Source organism: Zonotrichia albicollis, chromosome 1 (genome assembly GCF_047830755.1).
Source record: "Zonotrichia albicollis isolate bZonAlb1 chromosome 1, bZonAlb1.hap1, whole genome shotgun sequence".
Lineage (NCBI taxonomy): Eukaryota > Metazoa > Chordata > Aves > Passeriformes > Passerellidae > Zonotrichia > Zonotrichia albicollis.
The window spans coordinates 40,378,824-40,406,394 of record NC_133819.1 but is presented as its reverse complement, the minus strand read 5'-3'; the positions used below and the strand labels follow the sequence as shown (position 1 = coordinate 40,406,394).

The following is a 27,571-nucleotide window of genomic DNA, read 5'->3' as shown; positions in this document are numbered from 1 at the left end:
CTTCTGTACTTCACAGCAGTCAAGTATCTGAGGATGCAGCACACCCTTTCATATTAACTGAAGCTCCTACTCATCAGCAGCCCAAAGGAGCAGTACTATTGGAAATGCCATTTGATTAGTCTGTGACTCAAGGAGAACAGCCTTATTTATTATTAAAGCAAAAATTCTCATTAAACTGTATTTTTCAGTAAACCTGGGACTAGCTGATCTCCACAAGTTTTTAGCTTGTTCTGGTACAGTCTTAAGCAGAACACCAAATTCAGTGTCTCACAAAGCTAGTTGGAAAGGGTTGCAGAGCCTTTTTACCTCGTTCTCATTTTATCTAATATAATGAAGATGGACATAGAAACATTTAGCAGAAAAGAAATCTAGGACTTTTCCCCCTTCCTCAAATTCTTACAGAGCTTCACTTTGGGGGCAATTCAGCCTCCTTTCAGAACTGCTCTTAGAGACTGTCTTAAAACAGGTAACAACATTGAAGATTTGGAAAGTGAGAGGTGACATAATGCAATTACTTCAGATAATCAGATCTGCAGAGTTACTGAGACATCAGCAATGTTTGTCACTGCCTCACAGGAGCTTAAAGCACATAAACAAAATCAATTCCAAGTCCAGAATCCCAAACAAATAAATCAGTTACCCAAACAGATGAGAAAGAGGGAAGCAGTACTCCCCAAAGCCACTCAGATTTACATCAACAGAACAGAGTAACCCACTGTTTCCAACCACTTTAGAATGTTAAAGGCAAAACATAAATTGACATCATAATGTCAATAAACACAACCAACATCCATATCATAGTCTAAGCCTACCAACCACTGTCCAGTCTACCCCTTTGAATTTATTATTGAACAGGGAAACAAAATATGAAAATGTTTGTCTGTCTTTGAAATTAATCCGTGAGTCAGTATTCACCAACAAGTAAGTCAGGACAAGAACACTTCCACACATGGTCCTTATCCATGAGGTTCCAGCAAACTTTCTGCAGAAATCAGTTAAGAGTTGTTTCTGCAGAAGAAAGAGTTCAGCCAGGTACTGTGAGAATCATAGTGCACAACACCTATTCTATTAGAAATAAATGATCTCATTTACATTTTAATTCTGTGGAACCAACCACTCTCAACAGGGCATTTTGCTAGAGTTATTAAAGATGTACAGAAGTTGTCATTTTCATCATAAATGCACATTATGTTCTCTTCAGAGAAATGAAAGGACCAATAGGCATATTAGAGAAACTGCCTGTTTGGGAGGTGCCTCCAAATCTTCATGAACAGTCTCTTCCTATCTTGCAGTGTATTGTTGCACAGCTAAATATCACAAGAAGTCTCATTAGTTGAATGGAAATAAGTACAGAAAATATTGTACTTTTCATTGACCCTTTGGAATGAGTAACACCATACAGATGGAAATCACATCCAAATATCTAAAGCTGTAAATCATTTAACTCCACAAGCTCTAAATACATTCCAATAACTACAGAATGTACTGGTTCCTCTCTTTTATTTAGAGTTTCATTTGTTTGTATTATGTACTCCTTAAAATAAGAAACTGCCATCCCTGGTGGACCAGAGGACGAAAAAGACAAACTCTTGTGTAGGTGCTGCAGTGCACCAAAATGCCATTTCTAATTTTTTTTGTCTTTTGGCAAAGACTGCAATCAGGGCTGGGTCAAAGTCTGCTTAGAGGATGGGGACATTGGTTTTACTGCATGCCTTTTGTACTCACTGTGAGTAATATTGCTCATGAGAAATTCAAGTAGTGTTTGGCAAATAACTATGGCTCAGTGAAACAACCAACACCCACTCAAATATTAAAAGACCTTGAAATACATTCGTCACAAGTTATTTCTACAGTGGCAATCACATGTTTATGGGGTGTTAGTACTTACAACAAACAGAGACAAAGTCCTTATTTTAAGCTTTTAGGTAGAGAAGTAACATTAACCCAGCGCTTTCATTTCTGGGGAGACAGATGCAATCATGAAGCTGAAAGCTATTCTGAGGAAGATTTTTCTTCAGCACTTCTAACTGGGCTTGCATCACTTTATACAGAACACTCATGGGAGCCAAAATGAGAACCCTTCCATGTCACTCTCACTGTCTTTCTGGCTTTAAGACTATGAGCATTATTGTTCTCATGACAGAAGAACTTCAGGATAACAGAACATCCCAGGAGAGCCTACAGCTCTTTAGTGAGCATTCCCAAAGTAGGGTGAGAGATGGTTTTGCACAACAGCAAGATCTGGGTCAATGCCAGACATAACCCAGACCAAGTCTCTGGGATATCCAGTGTTGGGATTTCAACAAGCACTGTTTCCTTCTTTCTTCTCTTCCCATCTTCTGGGTTTTTTTAGAAAACCTCAAGATGAAGCGGGGTTGCTTTGGGATGAGATCATCAGTTACCCACAAATGATATCTGTAAAATGCTTTGTTCCAAGTTCCCAGAAAAGAAAAAAAAAAAAAAAAACCAAACAAACACAGAAAAGAAACCCAAAGAAACCCCTCTCCCAAACTCCCTTTCCTGCTACCCCAAAAGAGGCAGAGGGCTAAAACAGCATTATCCACTGATATTTTCATTATATACTGAAACATATTCAGATCATTTTCAAGATGCTGTCAATGGTAAAAAATGGGATAGCTTGCATGATGAACTTCCCTTAGATTCCAAATTTTATGTGTAAACAGGGAGTATGAATTTAGCAGTTCTACCCACCTTATAAGCACATTACTGTCAAAGGAAATCCTCACCTCAAGTGAGCATTTTTTACATTTTTTTATAGACCCTGCCTGAGAACTGGGGCAGCTCAAGAAGGACACCTCTCAAGAGCACACAGATACTTGAGTTCCACACTGTTATCGTGTCTAACCACTCAGTGAAAGATGCCTTGCAGCAGAGAGAGAAGTCTGTAGCCTACAGAGCAAGGAAAGAGTCAAAATTATTTTGCCCATTCGCCACCCCCCCTCCCTTATCATCATGCAGGAGGAGGAGGGATATCTATTGATACTGGGTGTAAAGACAGCTGCTCTTCTGATCCAGCGTGGCTTTTGTTAGCAGCAGCAGAGCTGGTGAAAGAGAACAAACGCTCTCCCATACATGCATTGTTAGGGCAGGAGACAAAAGAATACCTGTTTTGAATCACTGAGGACTATTACTGTAACAAAGTACAAGATAACATTTCGCCAGAGGATACAAGAGATTCTGAGAAGAGCAACAATGAAACCAGGCAACCTTTCTGTCATCTTATCAAAAACTGCTTGGGGTACTTACTGAACAGTGGGGGGGCAATAATAGCAAATGGAGAGCAAGCACAGTTAATCTTTGCACAAAGGCTTTTTGATAAGTAATAAAATAGAGTTAAGAGAGGCGTGCTGGCCTTTGCCAACTCACATTGCTTACAAGAAAAGATATAAGACAGGCCTAAACAATTTTAAAATAAACAAATCCATACACAACAGGGGAATGTTGCATGAATGAATTTTCTCATTCTCCTTTTCCAAGCAATTCAAGAAGCAATCAAAGCCCTCCAAGGTTTGCTATGCTTTACATACTTTTTTTGACACATTGCTTTACAGAACCTTCACAACAGCCCACTATCAGTAGCTTTGGTGTCACTGTATGGTATGTAAATGGAATAGGCAGGTCTTTGACATAAAAATAATAATCTCTGGTAAAATTACAGTACTACAGTGTATCATAGCATCAGAACTATGGAAATATTAATACATGGATCTTTGACAATGCAATGTAAGATGTCACTTTGAGCAGTTATTATGCTAATAATGGACATTCATTATAAAACAACATGAAAGAGGTAAGCTATGTGGGTGTAGAAAGAGATATTTAGTATTCAGAAAATGTATTTAAAAGGGAAAAAAAGCAAGTGGTTCATACAGCATCTAATCCCACATTAGGCAGATGAGGAGTTCCCTGGCAGATGGGTGTCAGGGTACCCTGGGACTTGGATGAAGCAGCACATTATCTCTCAAGGGAGCACACATGCCAATATAATTTACAGCATCCTTCAGGCTTGTTTTTGTTATGCAGTGGGCCAAACTGGGACCAAAATAATGAAGGCAGGGGGAAAAGTGGCACTAGAGCTTTGAGGATTAGCTAGAAAAACTGCTCATCAAATCCAGTAGGGTTTCAAGAGAATATATTCTGTCCCATGCTCACTGACTTCAAAATAAAATAAAATACATTCCAATACTAAAGAAATAAAGAAACCACAATGAGGAGAATGTCTCATACCAAATTCCCTATACAAAGCAAGCAACAAGACAGCATCATGACTGGTTCCAGTCAAGCTACAAGAAACTGTCCATTTACATTTAAAAACTACTCAGACTATTAAATGGTGCATTTAAAACCAAAAGAAATATTTAGAAACAGTTTGTCATATAAGGAGGAATCCATAATAATAAGAGAGTCTATGTTTGCCTGATGGCTAAAGAGTAAATTTGTCTAGTGTTTTTCTAGTTGGGAAAGGAGCAATTTATAGATATTCTACATTAATTCTCACCTGGGCTTTCTAACTCTGCACTAAGACCCTGTTTTCCACCTAATCTGAACTACAGAGTCACTCTGTGGGCAGAATCACCCATTTGGCACAGGGCTACTGCACTCTAAATTCAAACTTTAGCTGTGCTTTACAAAAACTTCTCTACCACCAAAGCCAGCTGAAGCCATTCTCATCCTTACAAATACATCCCTCAGCCCTGAAACAAACACAAATGCCACATTTGTGAAGACAGAGCAGAAGATGCAACACTTCAGACAACAGCCATAAATAAAATTCTTACATGCACAAACATAATCCATTTCAAACAGGAATGTTGGTGCTTATGCTGCAGAGGTTGGAAATACCTGTCTTTCACCATCAAGCCTTGTAAGGATAATGCTTAGCTGCAATCTAAACCTGGGTGATTGCAGCAGAACAACCAGAAGTTGTGTGATTACTTACTGCAGCTCCCAGTCAGGCAGAGGGAAATGTGCCACGTAGCTCACATGCAGGTACAGGGAACCCCTTGTCTCAAACAAAATAACACAGGGAATTACTTGGATTTTGCTTACAGTTGCAAGGATTTCCTCATGCACATTTCTGTGTACAGATGCATGCCCAGGACAATTGCTCTGACCATGGACTAGATCACAGATCCTTCTTTTAATTACTTGGCAATTTCCTGGGCCAAGTTTATTCAACTGCCCAGCCATGCACCATCTATCCTTCCCCCTCTTTCAGATTCCTACAACTTTTCCAGGATATATGCAGGCTCCCTGATAACTTTATGGCCTTTTACATAGTTTAGTTACCTTCTGTGGTGGAGAGAAGGCAATGACCACCTGCAAAAGCTATCAACAAGAACCTGGGAATCTGAGAGCTAAAAGTTACTGCTTTACTAGCATGACAGCAATAGACAGCTGTGATCAGCCACTGCTGTGCTCAAATCCCTGATACCTCCCAATCTACAACTTGTCCTTCCCCTCCTTTTCATTCTGAACTTAATTACTGCCCAAAATACAATGAACAGGATTTGAACAGTAGTATTTCTCCAGTAGAAAGCACTACTGCTATCATCAATTAGACATGGAGCAGGCTGGGAAGATGACAGGAACTCAAGGCTTATAGAAGATGGCATAGAGGAGAAAGCAGTAAGTTTTCCACTGTACACACCCTTTAGAGATATGCAGATGGGGGTGGGGGGAGGAAAAAAAAAAGCCTTAGGCACATTCCTGCCAGCTGTCATGATTAAATTCCTACTTTTACAGAATTTAGGAATTTTTTTTTCCTAAACCTTCAGTTCTAATAATCAAGGTATTTTGTCATACTTGCAAATTTCCCTTTACAGAAAGGTGGTGGGCAGAGCATAAGAAAAGTCTTGAAAAGAAGATTCCTCTAGAAGCTAAAAAGCAAAAGCCATTCATAAATCATTCATCAGTCCTAAGCCATACTCATCACTGGGATCCTGTTTCATGACTTGAACTGCAATGTCTACCATAACCACTGAATTTCCTTTCCCGACAGGTGAACATAACTCACTTTGCTCTGTGTGCTAGGAAGCTATAGAATTTTTCTTGGCATTTTAAGATAAACTGTCCCTTCAGGCTCTTACAGTCTCCTCTTCCTTTCTAATACCAAAGGCTCAATTAGACCATGATTAAAGAGGATGTACTTACAGATACCAGCAGAAGGTAAAGGTTGTCGGTTTTATTACAGGTCAGGAATGAGTTTCTCTCTGTATTCTAGACTTCAGAGTTTAATGGGGAAATAGAATTTACTAATAGGCAAGTCAGATTTTTTCAACAGGATTCAATCTTGATTATCAATTAAACAGGCATAAAAATATCTAACCAGATGGTTTCTGCCAGTCAACAGAAGTCTTATGGGGAAGAGAACTTACACTCATTGACAGAAATATCTAACAGAAAACTAAAACAAATCCAACAGGAGATGTGCTTCACGTGATGCTTTGAACTCCTCTGCTAAAAAAGCAGGAGTGAATCTGTGTACTGCAGAATATTGTTTAACAGAATTCTTCAGCTCCATTTTCTTTGTGAATTTGTTTATCAGAGTGCTGATCAGTTTTTAGGAAAATGTGATGCAAAATTATTAAGTACTGTGGCATAGAAGCCAGGCATTGAACTCCTCACTCCATTTGCATTGAGGCCCAGCATAATTTATTCTCCTTTGCTTTTGACCAGTTTCCCTCTGCTTTCCTCACTCTTCAGCTTCTGCACAGGTTCAAACAGCTACTGATTTTTTAATTACCAAAGCAAACACTGCTTTCTCCTGCACAGTTCTTCACGTGGTTTCCTCGCAAAGATGACACTATCCCATAGTGGTTCATGCGCAACGTTCATTTTTGGATCAGTAACAAGCTGAAAGTCTGGTAATGCGCACTCTCCTAATTTAGAAATGGAGCTTTATAACACTGAAATATTGCAAGAAGCTCCACTGCTTGCCCTTCCATTAATTTGTTTCTTACTGTGTTGGATTCTCATCAGCAATTCTTAATTGAAGTACTCTGAGCCATGCCATCAAATATTCTCTATGGATCTAGCCGGCAATAATGGTTAATTTCTAAATTTTGGTACGTTAGTGATTATTTAGGTTGTGATTACTTCAGAGTAAATATATTCCTACATTTTGGAAAGCCCCAATAAAGAGTGGGCATTGCTACAAATAAATAATATACTGCAATAAGTATTCTTATAATGGTTATGTATGATGCACGGCCATTTTCCAGATGCTACAGAACTAGTTGTGCTGCCAACAGAAGCAGCCAAATCCAAAACAAATCCATATGAGGAATTAATGTTGAACCAGCCTCATCAGTGAGAAAAGCTTCTGCCACACAAACCTTTTTTCACCTTAGCATAATCTTCATAAAGTTAATGAAATGCAGCCTACCCCTGTTACAGCTGTAAAACCAAAGTAACTCCCATACAGGTGAGTTAGAACTGATGTAAAGGAGAGCCAGGACTAAAGATATTTTCCATCAGGGCAAAGACTGATCTGCTAATGCTAATAGTGATGTGACATCACTGCAAAGCAGTCTGTGTGTGGAGCAAACACTGCCTGGCACAGATTCCACACTGACCCAAAAATACAATGTAGAGGCAGAGCTGCCATACTGGAGCTGCATCACCACCTAAAAGTTCTCTACATCCTCAAGTCTTACAGCACAACCGGCCCCGTTTGTTTGTCTGCAGGGTAAAATATTTCTCCACAGAAAGAAAAAACATATTTCTCCTCAGGTTTTAAAGAAGTATGCAAGTAGGATGTACGGACTTTAAGACCAGAAAGGGTGACTGGAACATCTAGTTTGACTTTCTTGAAACAAAAGCCAAAAGCCTTCAGACAAATATATGAATATACAATACAAACAAAACCACCAAGAGGAAGACTTGTATCACAACCTTTCCTAGTCACCACTTAGCTAATCTTTAGATTTTTAGTATTTTTAATCCTCCTTCATAAATCAGTACCTCTAGCTCCCAATTATTTTAGTAACAGGATCTCTGAGCTGTATCATGTATAGAAAATTAATGACCTTTAAAACAGAAGGTTTACTTACACAGACATTAATTGCTATTGTAGCACAGATGAATAGTTAAGCAGACCCATGAAACATTTCGCTCAAGAACCTAATTCAAGAGAAGGAAATACTTTATGCAAATCCTTGGATGACAAAAGGTCAAATGCAATGAAGTTCCTATCAGAGAAAAAACCTGCTTAGGTCTATTTGCCAAGTACTGCAAACAGGTTAACCATACACATAATTAAGTTCTGAATCCCTTTATGATCATATGGCATCAACCTGATTGCAATTACGGTGCCTTGGGCAGAAGATGTCATTTTAAGTAGAGAATCACTACTCTGGACAGGTTTTATAAATGATTCTCATTGATTATCATTTCCAATTAAAGGAAATAAAAGCATTAAATGGCCACTTTGATTTTGGAAGTGACCTTTCACCTGGACTATTTCCCTAATGGATGAGGGTTAAATTTACTGTGACAGCATCTAACCACATTTGGTACGGCCTCAAATTTGATGGTACCAGCATCACAGCAGCAGCAGGCTGAGCTGGTAAGACCATGACATGCAGAGTTTGTACCTGAAGTATGATTATGAGTATCCTAGGGAGTCAGAAACCCTAGGCATTTTCCAATCACCTACTTTACATTTCAGTAGCTAAAAGAATTACACACAGCTGTACTATAACCTACAACAGGATTTTCAAAGGAATACACATTTTTCTCTTTTACATTTTTTTTCTGCTTAATGTACCTCAACTTTATTAATTTCAGTTCCAAAATGTTGGCGTTCCCAGTAACAACCAATAACCACAAGTAAGTAAATCACAGGTAACATCCCTCTCTCCAAACAAAGAAAATATTGTATTTCTAACATAGTACTGCCTCTTTCAGTTAGCACAGCCATGTGAAATTAAATATAAAAGCTCCAGTGAGTGATTTTTTTACTAATCCTGTGTAACACATTTTGCAAAAGTGTCAAAAAGAAATATAGTTCAGTTGCTGAATACAGAATGGAAATTGTTTACTTTACAATCCAAACTTCTCTATCTACATAAAAATAACTTCGCTACAGCAGAAATTTCAGGCTACAACACAATATTAATGGAGTTCGATTGCATATTATTCTAAATGGGTTATTTTACAGTCATTGTAACATTAGATCTAAATGCAAGACATAGACTTATACTTGCAGTATATTTTAGTGTACAAACAATATTTCAAAAAAGAGCCATAGGTAAGCATCAGAAAAGAGCTTTTTTAAAACTACCACCCTCCTAAACCCTGTATTTGTATACAGGCACAAAACTCTATTTTAGTATTAATGTTACTTATCTCAGAATTACAACCTGATATTCCCATGAGAATAACTGACAAACATGTCCTGGTTGCAGAACTAGCCATGGTTTAGTTTTCCACCTTTGCTTTAGTTCTTCACTGACATTTTTTCAGTGTTCCTTTTACTGGCACGGTTTTGTTTTATATTGGTGTTACTGTCGTGCTAGCTGTAACTGTACACTACACATGCCTCTCCACAGTCCATCCACGAAGGAAATGAATCATTACAGCTTTTACTTACAGGGCCTGACTTCTCAGTGCAGGCTGTAAGGTTTCCATCCTCAGTATCACTCAGCACAGGGGTGCTTCCATTAGATTGTGTTATTAGCCAGGAGTCCTCTGGAGAGCTCTGCTTCCACCGGAAAGTGCCATAAACATGAGCCGCAGTGAATGCCAGCTGGGAAGAGAAATGCATTGCTGTATCCCTTTAATGGGAGAAGTTGCTCCCCAGTGCAGCTGGCAAGCTGTTCTCAGGCTCCCCTTTGGAGCCAGCCAGAATACAGCAGTTCATGTTCACCAGGAATTACTTTCTATTTGCTTTCATCTTCCTTTAGATTGAAGCAGTTTTTTAACAAATGGAATAAATTTTTTAAAGCTGCCTCTGCCATATGGCTGGGACAGTCTGCAGGCTTCTGCTTTGGGAGGGAGGTGATCCCCACCACTTCTCTGAGCCTGAGGGAACCTGGTATTGATGTCAGCAGTAGCCATGAGCCTGAGGAATATGTCATTTACTCCAAGCAGCTGTCACCCCTCCCAGGGCCAGGGCTCCAGGAGGGCTGAGCTCCCTCCTGGCAGCCACACTGCCATGGACTGCGAAACCAGAGCTTTCACACCTTTGGTTCTGCTGCCTCTCCAGAGCTATCTGACCTCTCTAGGCTTTTTCCTGAGGACCTAAGAGGTAAGCACCATTTTCTGCTGGCACTCACACAGTTCTGAAAGTCTTGGCTCCACACCAAGTGCCAAAGTGCAAGGGCATCAAACTTTCCCACAAGGAATATCTTCATGTAACAGGCTCCTGTTCAGCTTGCCATCAATCCACATCTGGCCCTGAGAATCTGTCTCTGAGTTCCTGAAATAAGATCAAATCTGAAATTCTTCTAAGGAAATATTTCTGAAAAATTCTTTTAACCAGCTCAGCTCCCCCATTGACCCATCAACTCTTCATCCAGTCTACTGGATCTGTTGAAGCTGCATCCTCAGAGATCCACAAAGAGGGACTACAAGAAATGGAGAGGAGCAAAAGAAAGTAGTAGGCAAAAAATCAATCTTGACTCTTGTCCAGTGCCTAAAGCTCACTTACACTAATGAAGAAAAACAGAATAATAACAAACAAACAAAAAAAAACCAAATGAAACCAAGGAAAAAAAGAAGGAGGAGGGGAGGAAAACAGAGGGAACTTCTCAGACTTTGAGTACAACTGGGTCATTGTCATTAGGCTGCGATTCTGTAGAGTACATAGTTTGAGAGACAGAAGACTTGGTGCACAAAGCAGGCCACAATAATGAGCAATGGCAGATTTGCATGTCAGGTCTTTCCACCATAGTACAATTAGTCCACTGATACTGTAGGCATGACTAAGGATGGTGGGATATGAGGGTAAGTGATAAAGACAAAATGAATGATTAAATGGCCTCAGACCTAACTTGTGACCTCATTCTATCATAAACGGCAAAAAGTGAGAGAACTCTTGTGTGGATCAAAACCTGGCAGGGTTAGCTGAGCACATGAGACAAAAGAAATAGCACAGCACACTCATTCTTGGCTGCCACAATGCTCAGTCTGCACCAGAGACACAGAAGACTCAGGTAGCATCTGGGTCCCAGAACAACCTCGCTAACTACCAGGGGAGATGATTAGGCTGCTTCCAGAGATAAAAAGCAGCAGCTGCTGATTAAGGAGAGCCAAGAGACAGCAGAGACACTCTCAGTCTGCTGCAGAGCAGTAAGCAACAAAAAGACTGGAATCCACGTGAACAAGATGTCACTCTCCAGATCTCTTATCCATGTAGCACACAGCTCACCAGGCTGATGGGGACTAATCCAGAAATGCTGGTTAACTCTGCACTGCAGTCTTTCCCATGGTCTCCATAAATCGAACTCAAAAGCCTGGTTCTAGGCTCTTCTGTTTGCTCAGCAAAATACAGTCTCCTTTAGGCTTTAGGAAGCGTGTTCAAGAGGTGCCAGGATATGTCCAAGTCACCAGGATGTGGCAGCAGGTGAGAACAGGTAATCTTAATTTTCCTGCTCTGTCTGCATTGCTTCTCCATGGCAATTCTCAGGGGCCTGTCCATTAGACTGTGATATTAGCCAGGAGTCCTCTGGAGAGTTCTGTCATCCCAGTCATTTGATTAGCAGCTACAGCCATGAACAAACCACCTTGTCCTATGGTGCGCTCCCATTCCCAAGAACCAAGCATTATGCAACACTGAAAGTTTTCCAAACCTGTCCTATGTCATACTCTGGAAACCAGACAAAGGTACTTGCTATTATCCACATGTGTGGGAGAGACAGTCACCTTTAGAGAAAAATTTGTGGCATTTGCTCTTTAGAAACAGCGAAATGCAGTGATTCAAATTCCTAATGAGACCACAAAAGAGTCTGCTGTGGCTTTTAGAAAATAAGCAGACATGATGAGATTTTGGAAGGAAATGGGCACAATTGTGGTAATCTGTACAGTAACAAGAAATTGCTACTGGAGATCTACCCAGACACAATACTGCAATTGAGAGATTGAACCAGCAGCTAAATATGGGGGGAAATTGACCTCATCAATAACAGAGCTGCTTCAAACAAACAGGCATTTACCTTTTCCACAGCTCTTTTTATTTTTTTAATCCCTACCATTGCAATTGGATAGAATCATAGAATCATTTAGGTTGGAAAAGACATCTAAGATCATGGAGTCCAACAGTTAACACTGCCAAACTGACCCTTAAATCATGTCCCTAAGCCTACTCTGTTAAACTCTTGCCCTCAGAGTTATCCAGCAACTTCGGCTTCTATCAGCAATGAGTTCCCGGCATGGCAGAGCATTTCTTCTGACTTGCTTTTGACTTTGCCACTTTTAACCTTCACACAATGCTCCTTGTTCTTCCCCGATGGTAGAAATAGCATTTCTTGCTCTGTAAAGCCTACACCTTCGTTGTCTGTAACCTTTTATCATCTCACTTCTGATTCATTTCCTCTCCAAGGTAAACAGCCCCAATCTCTTCAATCTTGTGCTATATGAAAGTTTTTCCTTGTCTGTTTAAAAACTGATTTATGTAAACAGTTAAAAACTTACTCTGTTAGCTTAGCTTGTATCTATAAATTAGCCATGCATATTAAATTTGTATTAGCTAGGTTTAACTGAATTAAGTGTATCCACACAGGATTTTTCATCAAATTCCTAAAGTCAGTTTAAAATGACAAAGCAAATGAAAGTGTAGTTAGACCATAGCCAGTTTCTGATCCACAAATACTTCCAAGAATTCAGGCAGTTCTTCAGAAAGGGTATATTTCAGCAGACCCCTTAGAGAGTGTTATCTCCATTATCCTGAAATTCATGAAGCCCCCACGCATAGCAGGGAGTAATTCTTCTGAAATATTTTCCATCAGCAACACAAGGATTTGTTACAGAATTAACTTAATATGTTTAACCTTGATAGCACCTCCATTTGTGGGAGATAGTTTATTGCCTAGGCAAGGTAAAGTGCTATTAAACCACAGATTTTAATTCAGCTGCAAGTAAGCTGCCCTATTGTACTCAGAACACAACAGCAATATAACGAAAACTGGTCTAAAAATTAATTCTGAAAATATCAAGTACAATCATTGTTAAGTTTAAACAAAGGATATTTGCTAGTTCATTTCAAGACTTAGTTGCACTCAAAACCCAGTGAAAACTGGCTTTTACACATACAGGCACACAGAGACATTTGCCTATGGAATAGAAGTTTTAAATAATGGCTATTAAATGCATGGTATTTCTTAATGACAGCATTCATTGTTATCCTTGTAATAATACATTTGACAGAGGAAGAAAAGAGGAATTTATCGAAAAGCTGCCAATGGATTTTAATAAAAAATACTTCCCAACAGAAGGTAACAACATCCTTATCTACTAAGCCACAAGTGCTTGAGTATTTCTCAAGGAATTTAGAGGCAGTATTTTGCAATAGAAACTTAGAGAAAGTTACAAAGAAGCAAATAATTCTAAAAATCAAACACACAGGCCACTGAGTTGAAATAAAGTAATTTCCCACATTAACATTCAGATCTATTATACATGCACACAAATTTCCATGCAAATCAGACTTCACTTATTGTGTATTTTGCCTTATTTAATGAAAAATGAAAAAGACAGAAGAACACCTAACCCCTTCCATTTTGCCTATTAAGATGCTGCTGCCTGCAGGACCCTGGTGATGGCATTTCCACTGAGGCTAATCACAGAGAAGAAGTGTGCACATAAACAAGAGAAAACTCATGCTCAGGTTAGAGAGAGCAGCCACCCGGCCTGTCCGTCATGTTCACCTCTATTCACACAATAATTGCTCTACTCTCTGGAAAGCTGACGAGACCCATCATGATCTCAGAACACTAGTTATCCCCTACTGAACCATTTTCAAAATTGGTAAATAATACAGCTAAGCATAAAAGGAGGGACTGTCAAACAATTCCACATCAGAGAACTCACTTTCACAAAATGTGGAAAATTGGCAAAAGCAGCTGAAATACACAGTAAGTCCTGGTCACTGCTACAGCTGCAGTCCTGGCAGAGATGGCCCTTTGTGTCCATGCCATGTGTGTGTCCCCTTGACACTTCCCTATAACCTTCATTCCTCTTTTCCCACAGGGAAATGTGCTGGCAGTCTCCTGCCCCATCAGCTCCCCACTAGCGGAACGTGCAGGCTGGATGGGCAGAGCTGCTGTGGGAAAGGCTTACAAAGAGCCCCATTTTGCTTCAAAATGCCTTCCTGCCAGCTCACTTCTCCTGCCTAACTCCACTATCTATAGCTTTCAAATGCTTCCCCTTCATAATCACACCTCCTACTATTCTGAAGACTATTTTCTGGGAACGCTGAACATATTTGTTGGCTCACTGGCCCCTAGCACACTGACTGCTCATTCAATAGCATTCACACAAGACTGGAAAAGACTTGTCATCCTCTTACTATCTGGCACTCTGTTAGTAGCTTACTACTGTTTCCCTCTGCAGTACAGGTCCAAATTGAATGTCAGACACAGGAAAATGCCAGCAAAAGCTCCGGTTCACAGTCAGGAACCAGCCACAGGATACAGTCCAAAACTAGATACATCCTGGCACATTACCATTATTAGCACAAGGTTTGCCATGAGTAAAACCCTTTGTCATTCTTCTTTTTGACAGTGAGGACAGGGAAAATTAGAGTTATTACAGTATTTCAAATATCTGCTGGGTGATAATATCCTATAGCAGTGGCATTAGTCAAAAACAGGCAGACATCAGAATAAACAGATTCTCCTGCCTCCATTGCCAGGACTTCTCAGAAGCAAATTCCCACTGAGATCTCACAACCTACAGTGTAATTGTCTCCTGGTTGCCCAGCTATTCAGAAAAGGAAGGAAGGGATTAGGCCTCTAAGTCTTCCTGCTCACCAGCCAGGCTGCCAAGCACATCCACCACCCAGCCTCATTCCTCCTGCTGCCTGGCTCTGTGACTGACTGACCTTCCCAGACTGTGCACAGCCACACCAAACACACCTGGGGCACTCCTGATGGTGCCTGAATTGTCAGCTAAAATAGTCACCTGGCTGTCACTGGGAGCAACACAGGTAGGCAAAGGGGAGCAGCTCAATGCGCATGCTTTCAGTCCTGGTAACATGGTAAACAGCTAACATATGGTAATTCTGAGGGGGTTGACACATTGCAGCAAATTATTAAAAAGCTGACACTCAGCTAAAAGAGCTGACACTTTAAAGTTACTCCCTAGCACAAAAGAGAAAAAATGAAAGTGAAATGTGACTGAACTGTTGTTTCACATGCTCATATTTTGTTGACAAATTTATTTGTAGGTATGAATTCGGCCCTTTCTTAAGAGTGTCACCATCAGCTGCTGATAAAAAAGCAGCCTGACTCTATTACAGATGTGTTACTCCTCAAACTCGTGCTCCAGCAAAAGCAAGAAGACAAAGAATTCCACTCTTATAAATTTGTTGTGCAGGCTAAGGCTACACTATCAACTGCAATATTTGACATTGTTACACATCCCTTCTAGAAAAGACTACTTAGAATTTGAAATATTGTATTATAATGAAATACCTCTTTAAATATATCAGCCTTGGAAAATGCAAGTTAGCCAACAGTTTCCACTTCAAAATACATTTCCTTTTTAAGGTCCTTCAAAACACTGTTCAGTTATCACACTAACACTTAAGATCAACTGCCTAATACCAAAAATAGATTCAGATTAGGTATCACATCCTCAGGACACTGGTGTTCCTTAGTTCTAAGACTGTTTTTGATAGAGTAGGGTATGCAATTTTACACTGTTGAAATATTACACTTAGTGCTACATGAACATGGAAGTGTACAGGTTTCATTGTAGCAGCACTGTTTAATTACATAAAGGAGGACGGCACTTCTCACTCAAAACCTCAGAATTCCAAGATCTGATCATGTAAGTATGTAAGACTGCAGTTTTATTTATAGTTGCATTCACTCAAGACAATTGTCAGGTAATTCATATTAACTTTTGGAGCTTAAATGTATCTGAAAACTCTCAGTAGATGCCGTTTCATTTTAAAAACCATTAAAGCATTTTGTAGCACAGAATCATACAGAAATGATGTGGAAGATTTACAGCATTCTCCTGCTCCAAGGAAGGATAATTCCTAATCCCAAACAAAATCTCATCAAGGGACTTTCTAGAGAGTTTTGTGTGGAACATAGTAAGATTTGAACAATGCATGCTCAATAAAATTGTAATTTTAGTAAACTTTAAATATTCAGATTTATTTCAAAAAGAAATCTGTCCATGTTCCTTCCTTTTTCTTATTTTCCAAATCTGGAAATTTCTCCCAAAATTATACTGCTCAAAACAATCCTCTTACAGCACTGAAGAATAGAAGTGACTTTCAATTTCCCATTGATACTACAGAATGTCATTCTCCTAAGTGTGTATATGTAAAAATTCTCTAAGTTGTTAGAGCACTGACAATGCACAACTAACCCCATCTGAACCTGCTAATACACCTTCCTCTAGATTATTTTTTAAGTCTGTACTTCTCCACTCTCTCATGCATAATTTCTACTCATAACAAGTTTTACTTGGTCATAAATCATTTTAAGTCAGTAAAATATAACATGCCTGTGAAAAACATGGTGAAATTCCTTTGCAAGTAGGACACAAAATTTGTCCTTAGCCTACATGAAGTCAAATATTAGATCTCAGCTTTAAAGATGCTGAAGCACTTTTCCAAACCCTGTGTTTTTTAAGTTTAATAATTTACTAGTCCTTTTGATCCTTACACTTCTGGGCTGATGTGAAGTGCTGTCAGAGAGGGACAGTAACAGTCATGGCAAGGGGGTGGTCTCTGTTTTCTGTTGCAGAGTCTGCAGGAGCACTGCCAGCCATCCTGGCACTGGTGTGGAAGGAGATCAGAAGAGAGGACAGTAACAGACTACAGATGTGAGGTAAGACTTTGTCCCTCTCTGTGGCCAGCATTGCATTGGCATCCAGCACCAGCTGCACAAATGGAATATGGGAATAGTATTTTACCTATGGTGAATGCGCCTCCAGATACTACAGACCAAGCAATGGCCAGCCATATAAGCAGGTCACATTCCCTCATTCTTGCTAACTGAGGAAAAAGGATGAACTGCCTCATTCCTCTTTTCTGTAACTTAGCCTTTAAAATTTATCACTCAATCCCATTTATGCATTTTACATTGGTTTGGCTTTTAAATATGAGTTTTATTATTTTTGCCTCACTGCTGTACGTATGCTTCACCCCCATTATTTTATGCACCATAACAAGAGTTGGTTGGAAGAAGAGCTCAACATTTTCTGCCTTTACTCTGCACAACACATACACTTCTGTTTGTGCACAGAGTGGCTTGATGCACACAGTGCATTTCTGTACTTTTCATTTGGTAGCTCACCTTTTCAATTCTCTGCAGTGATCTCCACACCACCTTTCAGAGGTCCTGACCCTGGCTACTGAACTTCTGTACTTCTCACAGTGCTCTGGGTAGCTGTGACAGTCTCTGCCACAGATGTACAACAAAACAGGACCACACTGCATACTGAGATTATTGATACCACAGAACTGTGTGTCAACAGGTGCAACTGCTCTGACCTGAGTCTTAAAAATGGCAAAAGTCCTACCTATGACAGATTCATCTATAATTTTCCTTTGTGTAGGTGAGAAACAAGTCATCTCTATCAGCAAATAAAAGAGTAATGCTGTTAACTATTGTGTCACTGTGTTTTCCTGCTCCTAGTTCTTATTATCACAGTTCATAGTACAAATGTACCTGTTATCTATGGTTTTCTGACTTTATTGTCTCTAGTCTCTTCCAGTTACTACCATCAGATGTAGATGTATGACTAAGAGGTGTCACACTATGATCACAGGTAACATGCACAGTCACTTGTGAAATGCAGACTGACATTGCAGAATGACACCTTTCCATGGACTTTGCTGGAATCTGCAGACAAACACGGGCAGTATGGAGATATCAGGAATAATGCCAGTCAATAGGATAGTGTGACCAAACCAATAACCTGCTGTGAGAAGCTAAATGTGACTCTAAAACAGCAGCAATTAAGTACAAGTGTGACTGCATCACCTGATTGGTTAGGAAGACCTCAGTGACTGTTTTGTGTGCAGCGGCATACAAAAGCATATGACTGCAAAACAACTGCAAAACTGAAGAGAGAATGTTGTTGAATCTTACCAACAGGCAGAAAATGCAGAGCAGAGAGCAGATCAGGGAGCCCAGAGCTTTTTCCCTGCCCTGAGCAGTGTCTCCCAGCACACGATGATCCCAGTTTTGATGTTGATCTGGCTGATTATCGCATGCCAGTCCTGTTGTAAAGATTCCCTGAGACACACTGACCTTGATCACCTCTGATGCTCTAACCTCCACATGGCCTCTCTCTGAATTGATCCATCAATTATTTATCTTCTGCATAGGGTGTGTTCTCTTGACAAATTCAAGAAGTGGCACCCTTGGATCCCACTTTAAGGTCAAACAAGGCTATGCTTTGTGTAAGACCACAACAGCATGTGACACTGCAGTAGCCACCTCCCTACTGTGGTAGGCAAAGTAAGTCTGACTCTTTGTTGCCGCCTTGCTCATCTTGAAAATCTGCATGGCTTTCCTTCCCTCTAAGCTTGCTACTCCTCCCTTCTCCCTGTGGACAGATATTCATGACCTCCTCAAAAATTTAATGTTCTCCGTTAAAGCAAAAATTCCCCCAAGCGCACAGCAGGCACCCTTTAACTACATGCACTGAAGTGACTACAGAACATCTGTGGATGTCTGTCTTTGAGGCCATGCCAGCAACCTCACCATTTCCCTGCATCCATCTTAACAGCCATCTGATAATGGTGTGTCATTTCCTGTGCCACACCATGTGTGCAGGGATGTAGATGATAATGCAGATGCTGGCTGCTCTGCTTAAGGAAAAAGTCATTTTATCACTTGGAAATTTCAGCATGTCCCTGACATAGTAAAGTTGAAACATGCTTCCAGTTATAAATTAGTTCATATAGACGCACTCTATAAATGGACTGATCTTCCCGAAACCACTTACTAGATCGGGGAAAATTTAGTTTAAGAGCATATCCTATGATAGTGGGAGAAATAAGACAGAACAAAAAATGGGGATTATTTAAGTTCCGAGATCTTTGGGGAGATCCTTTTTAGCGTGTCATATCTCAAACCAAACTAACCTAAATATTATTGTATCTATTTTCTTTGGCAATGGCTTGCTGTTGCCATTTACTAGATATGAAACAATAGGTGGGAGAAAGTAAGCCAATTAATTATTAAAAGTGGTTTTCACATACTTTGAAAGTCTGCATGTCCTCGAAGCACACTCAATAAAGTTAACAAGGCTAACCAGGGCACTGTACAACGTCTGTGAAGCCTCAGTTGGTGTTTTGTGAATGCTGCGGAATTCTGCTGTGTGCTTCCTTAACTCCACATGGACCCAGTGCACACTTCATAAAGCTGTTTTGCCTCAAAACTTTACAAACCTCTCTCTGCTAGCCCTATTCAAAAGTTGCTGCTTTCGATTTGTTTTCCAGCTACTCCCTCTCTGCCCCTCCACGTCACTCCCTCTCGTTCTTAATTCATCTGAAGAGCAGAAGTTATTTACAACCTACCCCCACACATCATGCTCACCTGCCCATCTCTGAGGACTTGTAGTCACCCTTCCTGTGTCATGTCTGATTCACACCTCAAGGCAATAAACTACTCTTTTTGAATCCACAGAAAAGCACAATGCCTATTTATTTATACTATGTTGAATACAAAATTGCTACTAAATATAATAGCCACAAAAGTTATCTTTGCTAGATACTAGCCCTTTAACTCCCTTTCCACAAAGACCTTGAGTAGTTTGGGTCCAAAACCGGATTTTCTGCTATGGTCTCCTAAAAATCAGTACAGACTCAGTAATAACCGCAGTGAGAAAACCATCACTGGGTAATAGCAAAACAGAGATGTCAGTGGTGCTTGAGGCACTTGTTGAAATCAATTAACACACTCTGTGCTGATAGAACAGGCATGGGTTCCACCATACTTTCATTTAATTCTCCAATCAATTATAAGAATCTTTTGCAGAGGGTCTAGAACTAAAGGGGGGAATGTTACCTTTATTTTCCTTGCACTTCCTGATCACATTATCACTTTGAATAACCTGTGTCGAATAGCTTTTTGGAAACAATAAACCCTGTAACCATAGGACAAGGTGTTCAATGGAATGAACTCCAAAGCCCAGGAACACTAAGTGCATTAACCAAGCTTTGTGGATTGAGTCTGTAATTTTGATTCACTCAACACTTGCTTTTCAGTCAAAGAAACTGTTCCTATTCTGCTTCTGTAACAAGATTTGTCTTCTTATAATATATAACAAAAATAACAGCTGCATTTAAACACATGGCAGAAGCCATTAGGCATGGAAGAATTACTCTTTTTCTAGTAAATCGTGGCTGTCTAACAAATTTTATACATGACTGTCCTTGTCCATACTATGAGCCAACTGTTGTCTTGTTTTATCCCAGTTAAGATGTACTGGTTACTAGAGTTCCTGAAACAACTTATATTGCCCCTGTATCTCAGAATGCAATGTGGGGAACTGAAGTAAAACAGAAAATTTTGTTATAGGCAGAGCAGAATTTCAGAAACATGCAGAAAGGATGACAGTGAGGAAGCAAAGAAACTACTGTAGAATACTAACATCTGCATTGCCTTTCAGATCCATTTTTTTTCCTTCTACACATTTAAACATCACACTAAAACCTGATCTGACCCCTACTTTTATGGAAATTATTATCAGTGGTCCTGTTGTTACTTTTCCCATTTGCAGCTGTAGTCCCATTTTCTTTACTATTTGGGTATTTTCAGAGACAAGGTGTTAAAAAACAATAACTCTACTGAGACTCTGCAACTTTTTATACCGTTGCTGGACAACTACTGCTGGCAGCGAGTCAGTAGAAAAATCCACCTAGCACAAGGTGCTGGGAAATAATCCCAGTCACTGTATGAGCAGCATGGCTACAGGCAGGCAGAGAACAACCAAATATGGAACCAAAGAAAAACTGAACCACTTCACACATCAGTAACTATACATCTCTCTTAGCTTAGGCGATTAAGTAAACTGAAACCTCAGTCTAGTAAAAATTGCTGTGCTGTAAGGATTCAGCAGAACAGTAAGTTTTTATCACAGATAGAGATGGTCTAAAAACACTACAAGCATCTAGGAAAACACTGGGAATAGCATGCAACAACATGGGCATTGTTCGTCTCTAGCTTCATTGATTATCCATTGTTTGAAGCCTCAGATTTGTTACAAGCTGGCACTCAGCTCTTGGCCTGGAACTCCTGTGAATACTGGGCTTTTGAGAACAAGCTCTACTTAAGTGGGAAGGATATGCCATGCACTGGCCAAGCTCTGAGCTGTCATGTGCAGTCCTGAATAGAACTGCTTTCCAGTCTCAGCACATAGGCATGAGCACATACCACTACATCTGAGTCAAGGCAATGGCCCAACTGCTCAAGAGGAGATAACAAAGCCCTTTTCAGTGCTGCATCTTCGTCCAAGTAGGAATCCTCACAACCCTTCTGCAGCCAAGACAAAATTGCCTTTAACCAGAGAGTCAGTTCTGTGTCTTCTGCATACAAAACTTGTGGTTGTGTTGCCGATGAGTCAAGAGCATTGTTCAGCTCCCACCCATGATGTTCATTGTTTATGTCGCTGGATTTGTTATTCAATCAACTACATATGCACTTAATTTCACTTTGTACGAACTCCAAGCAGTATTTACTTTTCATGAAATCTCTCTATTACAATGAATATGTTTACTCCTGGACCCAGTCAGAGTGTGATCACCTTTTCAAGCTTCATCCATGTATTGATCAGTGGGCTGAAAAATTTAAACAGTTTTAAGACTGATAAACTTCACCAAAACATTTCTCATATGATTTGTTTGAGAGGACAACTATTTCAAATAGCATATTCTTTTTTTAGAAATCTTTGTATTTCTAAAATTTTAAAGAATCATCAGGGTAAAATTTTAAAGAATCATTCACATGCACTATCATGTATGTTGTTTTAGCACAGACACAGGCAAATCACAGGTGTGAATTCCTCATTCTCCAACTTTATGCCTTAACATAAAACACACATTCTCCACACTCCAGATTCTGGGATTCAGTTAATCATCTTCTCAATAGCTGGGAGAGTGCAGCATTTTTTATTTAGTGTAAGAATACTGTTGACATCTACTTAAGGTAAGATTTTTTCCCATATCATAGAATCATGGAATCCCTAAGTGGTTTGTATTGGAAGGGATCTTAAAAACCATCTAGTTCCAAACCCCTTGTCATGGGTAGGGACACTTTCCACTATACTGAGTTGCTTAAAACCCCATCCAGCTAGGCATGGGGCATCCACAACTTCTCTGGGCAACCTCTTCAGGTGCCTCACCACCCACACAGTTTATTCCTAATGCCTAATTAAGAATTAGCTCTTCCAGTTTAAAGCCCTTCCCCTTGTCCTGTCATTCCATGCCCTTGTAAAAAGTCCCTCTCCAGTTCTCCTCTAAGTCCCCTTTACACGCTCGAAGGCTGCTTGGGGTCTTCAGAGCTTTCTCTTCTCCAGCCTGAACAGCCCCAGCTCCCTCAGCCTGTCTCCACTGGAGAGGTGCTCCAGCCCCCTGATCATCTTTGTGGCCTCTTCTGGACTCACTCCATGTCCTCATTATGTTGGGGTACCAGAGCTGGATGCAGTGCTCCAAGTGGGGTGCACAAGAGTGGAGCAGAGGGGGAGAATCGCTGCCCTTGGCCCGCATGCTGGTCACACGGTAAAAGGAATTGCCAAAATACAATAAAAAAGTAATTTTGGTGATATGAAAATGGTGAGGTCTTGTTCCCAATATCTTATCTCCTTTTGGATTCTTTGATGTCTAATAGAACATGAGTTTGTTATTCTTGACTTCAGATACTAACAGTTTCTCTCTTTCTCTCTCTTCTTCGCATCTGCTTAATTTTGTAACAGAGGCACAATCCTAGGTTCATCTAAGGATTCATTCTCTCACTAGAAAAAAAAGTGAGGCAGATACATGAAATGCATCAAAATGCAGAAGCAGACCTGCCTGCAAAGCAAGGCTTTCAGTTCATAATGAATTTCCTCTTTTTTATTTTTTTTTAATCTGAATTTTTTACTTAGTCTCCTCAAAGCAGATAGCTCTTGGGTCTTGCTCATCAAAACAGGTTAATGGCAGGGCTAATAGCTTTGCTGCCCACATCAGCAATACAAAGAACTAAAACCTCCCTTCCAGAGGCACCTGCCAGGCACTCTGGCTTTGGGCAGCCATTCCAGGAACAGGTGTCCAGGAGTCTCCCCATACAGTCATGAGCTAGCCTGGCCCAAAGCTGTGATCTGGGAATGTGCAGGATAAATACCTGAATATGAGGGACTCCGAATGTCCTGGATCTCTGGCTTTGGGTCAGGCTGACCACTCAGGCAGCCACCAGGCTCTGGGAACCCTGGAAGAACAGGGTGCTGACTTTTTTTCAGACCACTTCATCAGGAAGAAACTGAACTATGCAGATCAATACCAATATCACAATGGTCCACAGCACAGATAGGAATAGCTTAAGAATAAAGAACAGATGGTTAAGAGTGGATCTGAAAAAGACAGAGTTCATGTTGCTGGGCTGGGGAATGATTTCTGAAATCTTCTTACCAATGGTTTAGACAAAGACGTTATTCTCTGGCTCTGTCCTCACTTTAAGCATACACTTGAATTTTTGTCTGACATCAAAAGCTCAGAATAACAACAACCACAAGTATAGTTTTCTGCCCTATCTGTGTGGTGAAGAATTTGTCCATCTATCCATACCTTGACCAATGGCCTGACCTTGACCATTCATGCCTGCATTACATCTTGGCAGAACCATAGCCCATGATACACTTGGCCCAAAGCCTTTAGTACTAACAAACTCCAACTAATACAAGGTGGTGCACTTTACACTATTATCAGGAGAAGCTGCTACCATAACCAACCAGTAGTGTTGTCTATTTCTGCTTTCTTCATCCCACACACCCTATACTGGTTCCTCATAGCTATTATTGATTTCAGTTTCAGTTTTTGGTTCTTAACTTCTGATTGCTCAATGGGATGGGTCCAGATTATCTGGCAAAAAAAAAACTCAATCAAATCTCCAAGAAACATGGCAGTGGTTGACAACTCCTGTTCACAACAGAATTGCCTAAGGTAAGACAAGCACATCTGATTTGAGACTGGAGTGATCTACCCCCTGAAAGAATCCCCACCATCTGCTTTAAGCATGAACTGCATTTCTTGAGCCTTCTCTCTCTAAATGTAAACACACAGTAACATTTGGCTTTCCAAAGAAAACCTAACTAAATATATAAGAGAAACTATTAAAAAAGAATTCCCCTGAAGTGTCTCCCACTATTCCTGACCTACTGCTTGTGGAGGATGAGTGAACAAGCAGTGCATAGTTGATAGCAGTATTCTTGTAAATATGCTAGGAGAAGAGACAGATGATCAGATCATGTGTACTGCAGAACAGAATTCCCAAGTTAATACCAAGTGCCTTTTCCCAAAGCACTCAGATTTCCCCTCTAGAAGCTCACACTTGGGTGCCATTATCACACAGCACTATCACAAGTGAGCATCCTGGGAAATAACATACAAAAAGCCCACAAAACACCTCAGAATTCTTGCATCAAACACTGGTGAATTGGTTGTGAACCCAAACACTATGTAGCCAGCCCACATAAGCTTGGCTTTGCTATAACCCCAGTGTGCTCACTTCCATATAAATACACAGAAAGTTCTTCGCTTTGGAGCCACTTCACAGATGGTTCTATATCTGGAATGTAGGTATAAAGTGAAAGCTCTGGAGGTGCTTGTAGATCATTTGTGCTAAATGATTTGCGCATACCAGAGAGATGCAGAAGTCTTCCTCAGTATAAAATGTTACATTACCAAATCCATACCTCAGACAAACTTCTGGACAACTTGGGGGCTTTGGAAAATGAAAACACTGTAATAGATTGGCTGTAGCCAAGAGCTTGAAAGTCCTAGTGCAAGGCTCAGGGTATCACCTCTGGGAAAACTCTACCCATGCTGAGCTGTGAGCTGTCATAAACCTCATCCACAGTCACCCGCTTGCAAAGGAACTGCAAAGCTGCCTTCTGCTTCCAAAGTGCTCTGTACACTGATCCTTGTAAAGATGCAATCATTCCAAGATAAGCTGGAAAGAATTCTTGGTACAATTTAGGGGCCTGGATCTGTTGGCACCGAGTCATGGAGTGGCAAGATGGTGTGACAATCCACCCACACAAGCTGTCACCTCCAGCCAGGAATGAACAGCCAGGATTGCAGGTTGTTCTCTCCCCCAGTCATTCACTTTGCCATACTGGAGAATGTCAACATGCTTCTGTATATAGGATTAGACCTATATGCTTTTAACTAAAATAACAGAAAACATTGTAGGAGTGTTGAAAAATATTTTCTGATGTGTTTTGCTTTAAGACAAAAAAATAGTATCCATATAGAGTAAGCCCATTAGCTTTCTAAATCTTGCACTCTACTATTTGTGCTTCGCTTTCTCCCACCCAAATGTCAACTAGGCTTTAAAGCACCAAGTATACTCAATAAATTATAAAGTCTAGCTTCATAATTTCTATTCTCATACATCAGTTAGAGATGATCTCATCAGAAAGATATAAGAGAAGTACCCTAGGTCTTCCTCCAACAAAGCACTTAAGCACACACTTCAGCACATCAGCATCTCAGCTGAAGACAGTGGGATATATTTCAAGTTACGCACATTCCAAAATTTTATTGAAGCTCAATGACAAATAAACTAATATACAGCAGAGAAAAAACCTTTAGTATCCATATAAGTGAGACTACGGTAGTATCGTCTACTGAAATTCCACAGACTTAGGAAAATGCTTGTTTTGGTTAATTCAATGCTCCTTCTGGAGGCAGTGACAAAAAATACTTTTATTAGAACATAAATTTGACCCAGTTTCTTTTAGATGGAACTTTTTTATGTCCACTGGAAATGGAGCTCAATGATTAAATATGAGATTTTTTTATAATTGAAGCATGATCTCAAAAAGGAAATCTGACAGTGAAATCATGAGACATTGCAAGATCTTAATATTTAGGTAGTCATAATTATACATTGTCAGGAATCCACGTTCTAATGTCCTTTACAATTTCCATGTAGAGCACTGACACTTCTAGCATGTATCAGTGTGCCTTGGAAGTTTGTATAAGGGCCAAGAGAACAGTGGTACAGTTATGTCAATCAATTTAGAAAGTTCTTAGATGATATTTCCAGAAATGCAGAAATGAGTTCAGTGTTGTAGTTGACTTGAGTTTTTTTCACAATAGTGTTGGATTTTACTATCACTCTAATGTTTTTTCCCCTTCTCATCATATTTCTGTTGCCAGTACTTTACCAGATATCTGAAATAGTTCTGCACTAATAAGAAGTACTGGTTGTCCTGGGACAGCATCCAGAAAAGATACATACATTTAGGGAGATTTGAAATATCACAGCACATCCCAAAAATACGAGCTAGTCATTGCAACAACCTTGGCAATGGCAAACTTGGAAAAGCTAATAGTGGAATTAAAAAAGATGAATATATCACAGTACTTTAGCATGGCTATAGATAGAACAAAAAACCAAAAAAAGAGGTAGTACTTTTGTTTTATATGTCCAGAAAATGCTGGCAGATACAGAATAAAAGAATGCAATCCTGAGTCGTCTAAATGCATTAATTAGCCACACCACAGAGAATCAGGCCTTCTTTGGTGTTCATTCACCTTGAGTCACACCTTCTTTGCCTTCCTTATGTCCATGACTGGTAAAACATTAGACTGTGTGGTGCACCAGAAAGTAATTATTGAGCATGGATTTCTGCTGATGGCAGGGTTTTAAAATTCTCGAGGCAGTGGCAAAACGAAGTCATGTAAATGGCAACCTTGGCTCTACATTTTAATTATTTTGAAATAAAATAATTTTAAGTTTAGTAAGTAGCACAGTGCAAGGAAAGGGATCCTAGAAGCAAATCACACACACACACACACACACAAATCATTCAGCTAGGTACAGTAACATGCAGTCACGACAGAATTAAATATTCATAAACTCAAAGGAGATGGAATTCTGTGCTCATCTATCACAATATGTAAACCACCAGTTACCATTTTAAAAATAAAGCCCTTGCATCCACCCTCTTAAGCTGTACGGGCCCTGCTTAAATGATCTAACGTCAATACCCTCTTTTAATTAAAACAATAGCACAGATTTTACCGAACAGTAACAAGCCCAGAAGTGTAGGAGGCAAATGCTGAAAGCTCGGAGTCTACATTTAAAAATACAATTTTTAAAAAATACAACATGAGAAATCTTTCTCATGACAACTGGAGCTCTAGTCATGCAAA

The 27,571-nt window shown here is 40.0% G+C and overlaps 1 protein-coding gene and 1 long non-coding RNA gene across 11 annotated transcripts in view; one reads left to right on the top strand and one right to left on the bottom strand.

Annotated features, from left to right (window-relative positions):
- RBMS3 (RNA binding motif single stranded interacting protein 3) overlaps positions 1 to 27,571 on the bottom strand; it is a 707,096-nt gene that overhangs the window by 677,420 nt on the left and 2,105 nt on the right. The gene's annotated exons all lie outside the window — the stretch shown is intronic.
- LOC102068858 (uncharacterized) lies at positions 15,826 to 17,799 on the top strand. The gene is made up of 3 exons (XR_012579921.1): positions 15,826 to 16,014; positions 16,947 to 17,030; positions 17,517 to 17,799. It is a non-coding gene; the product is annotated as an uncharacterized LOC102068858 (long non-coding RNA).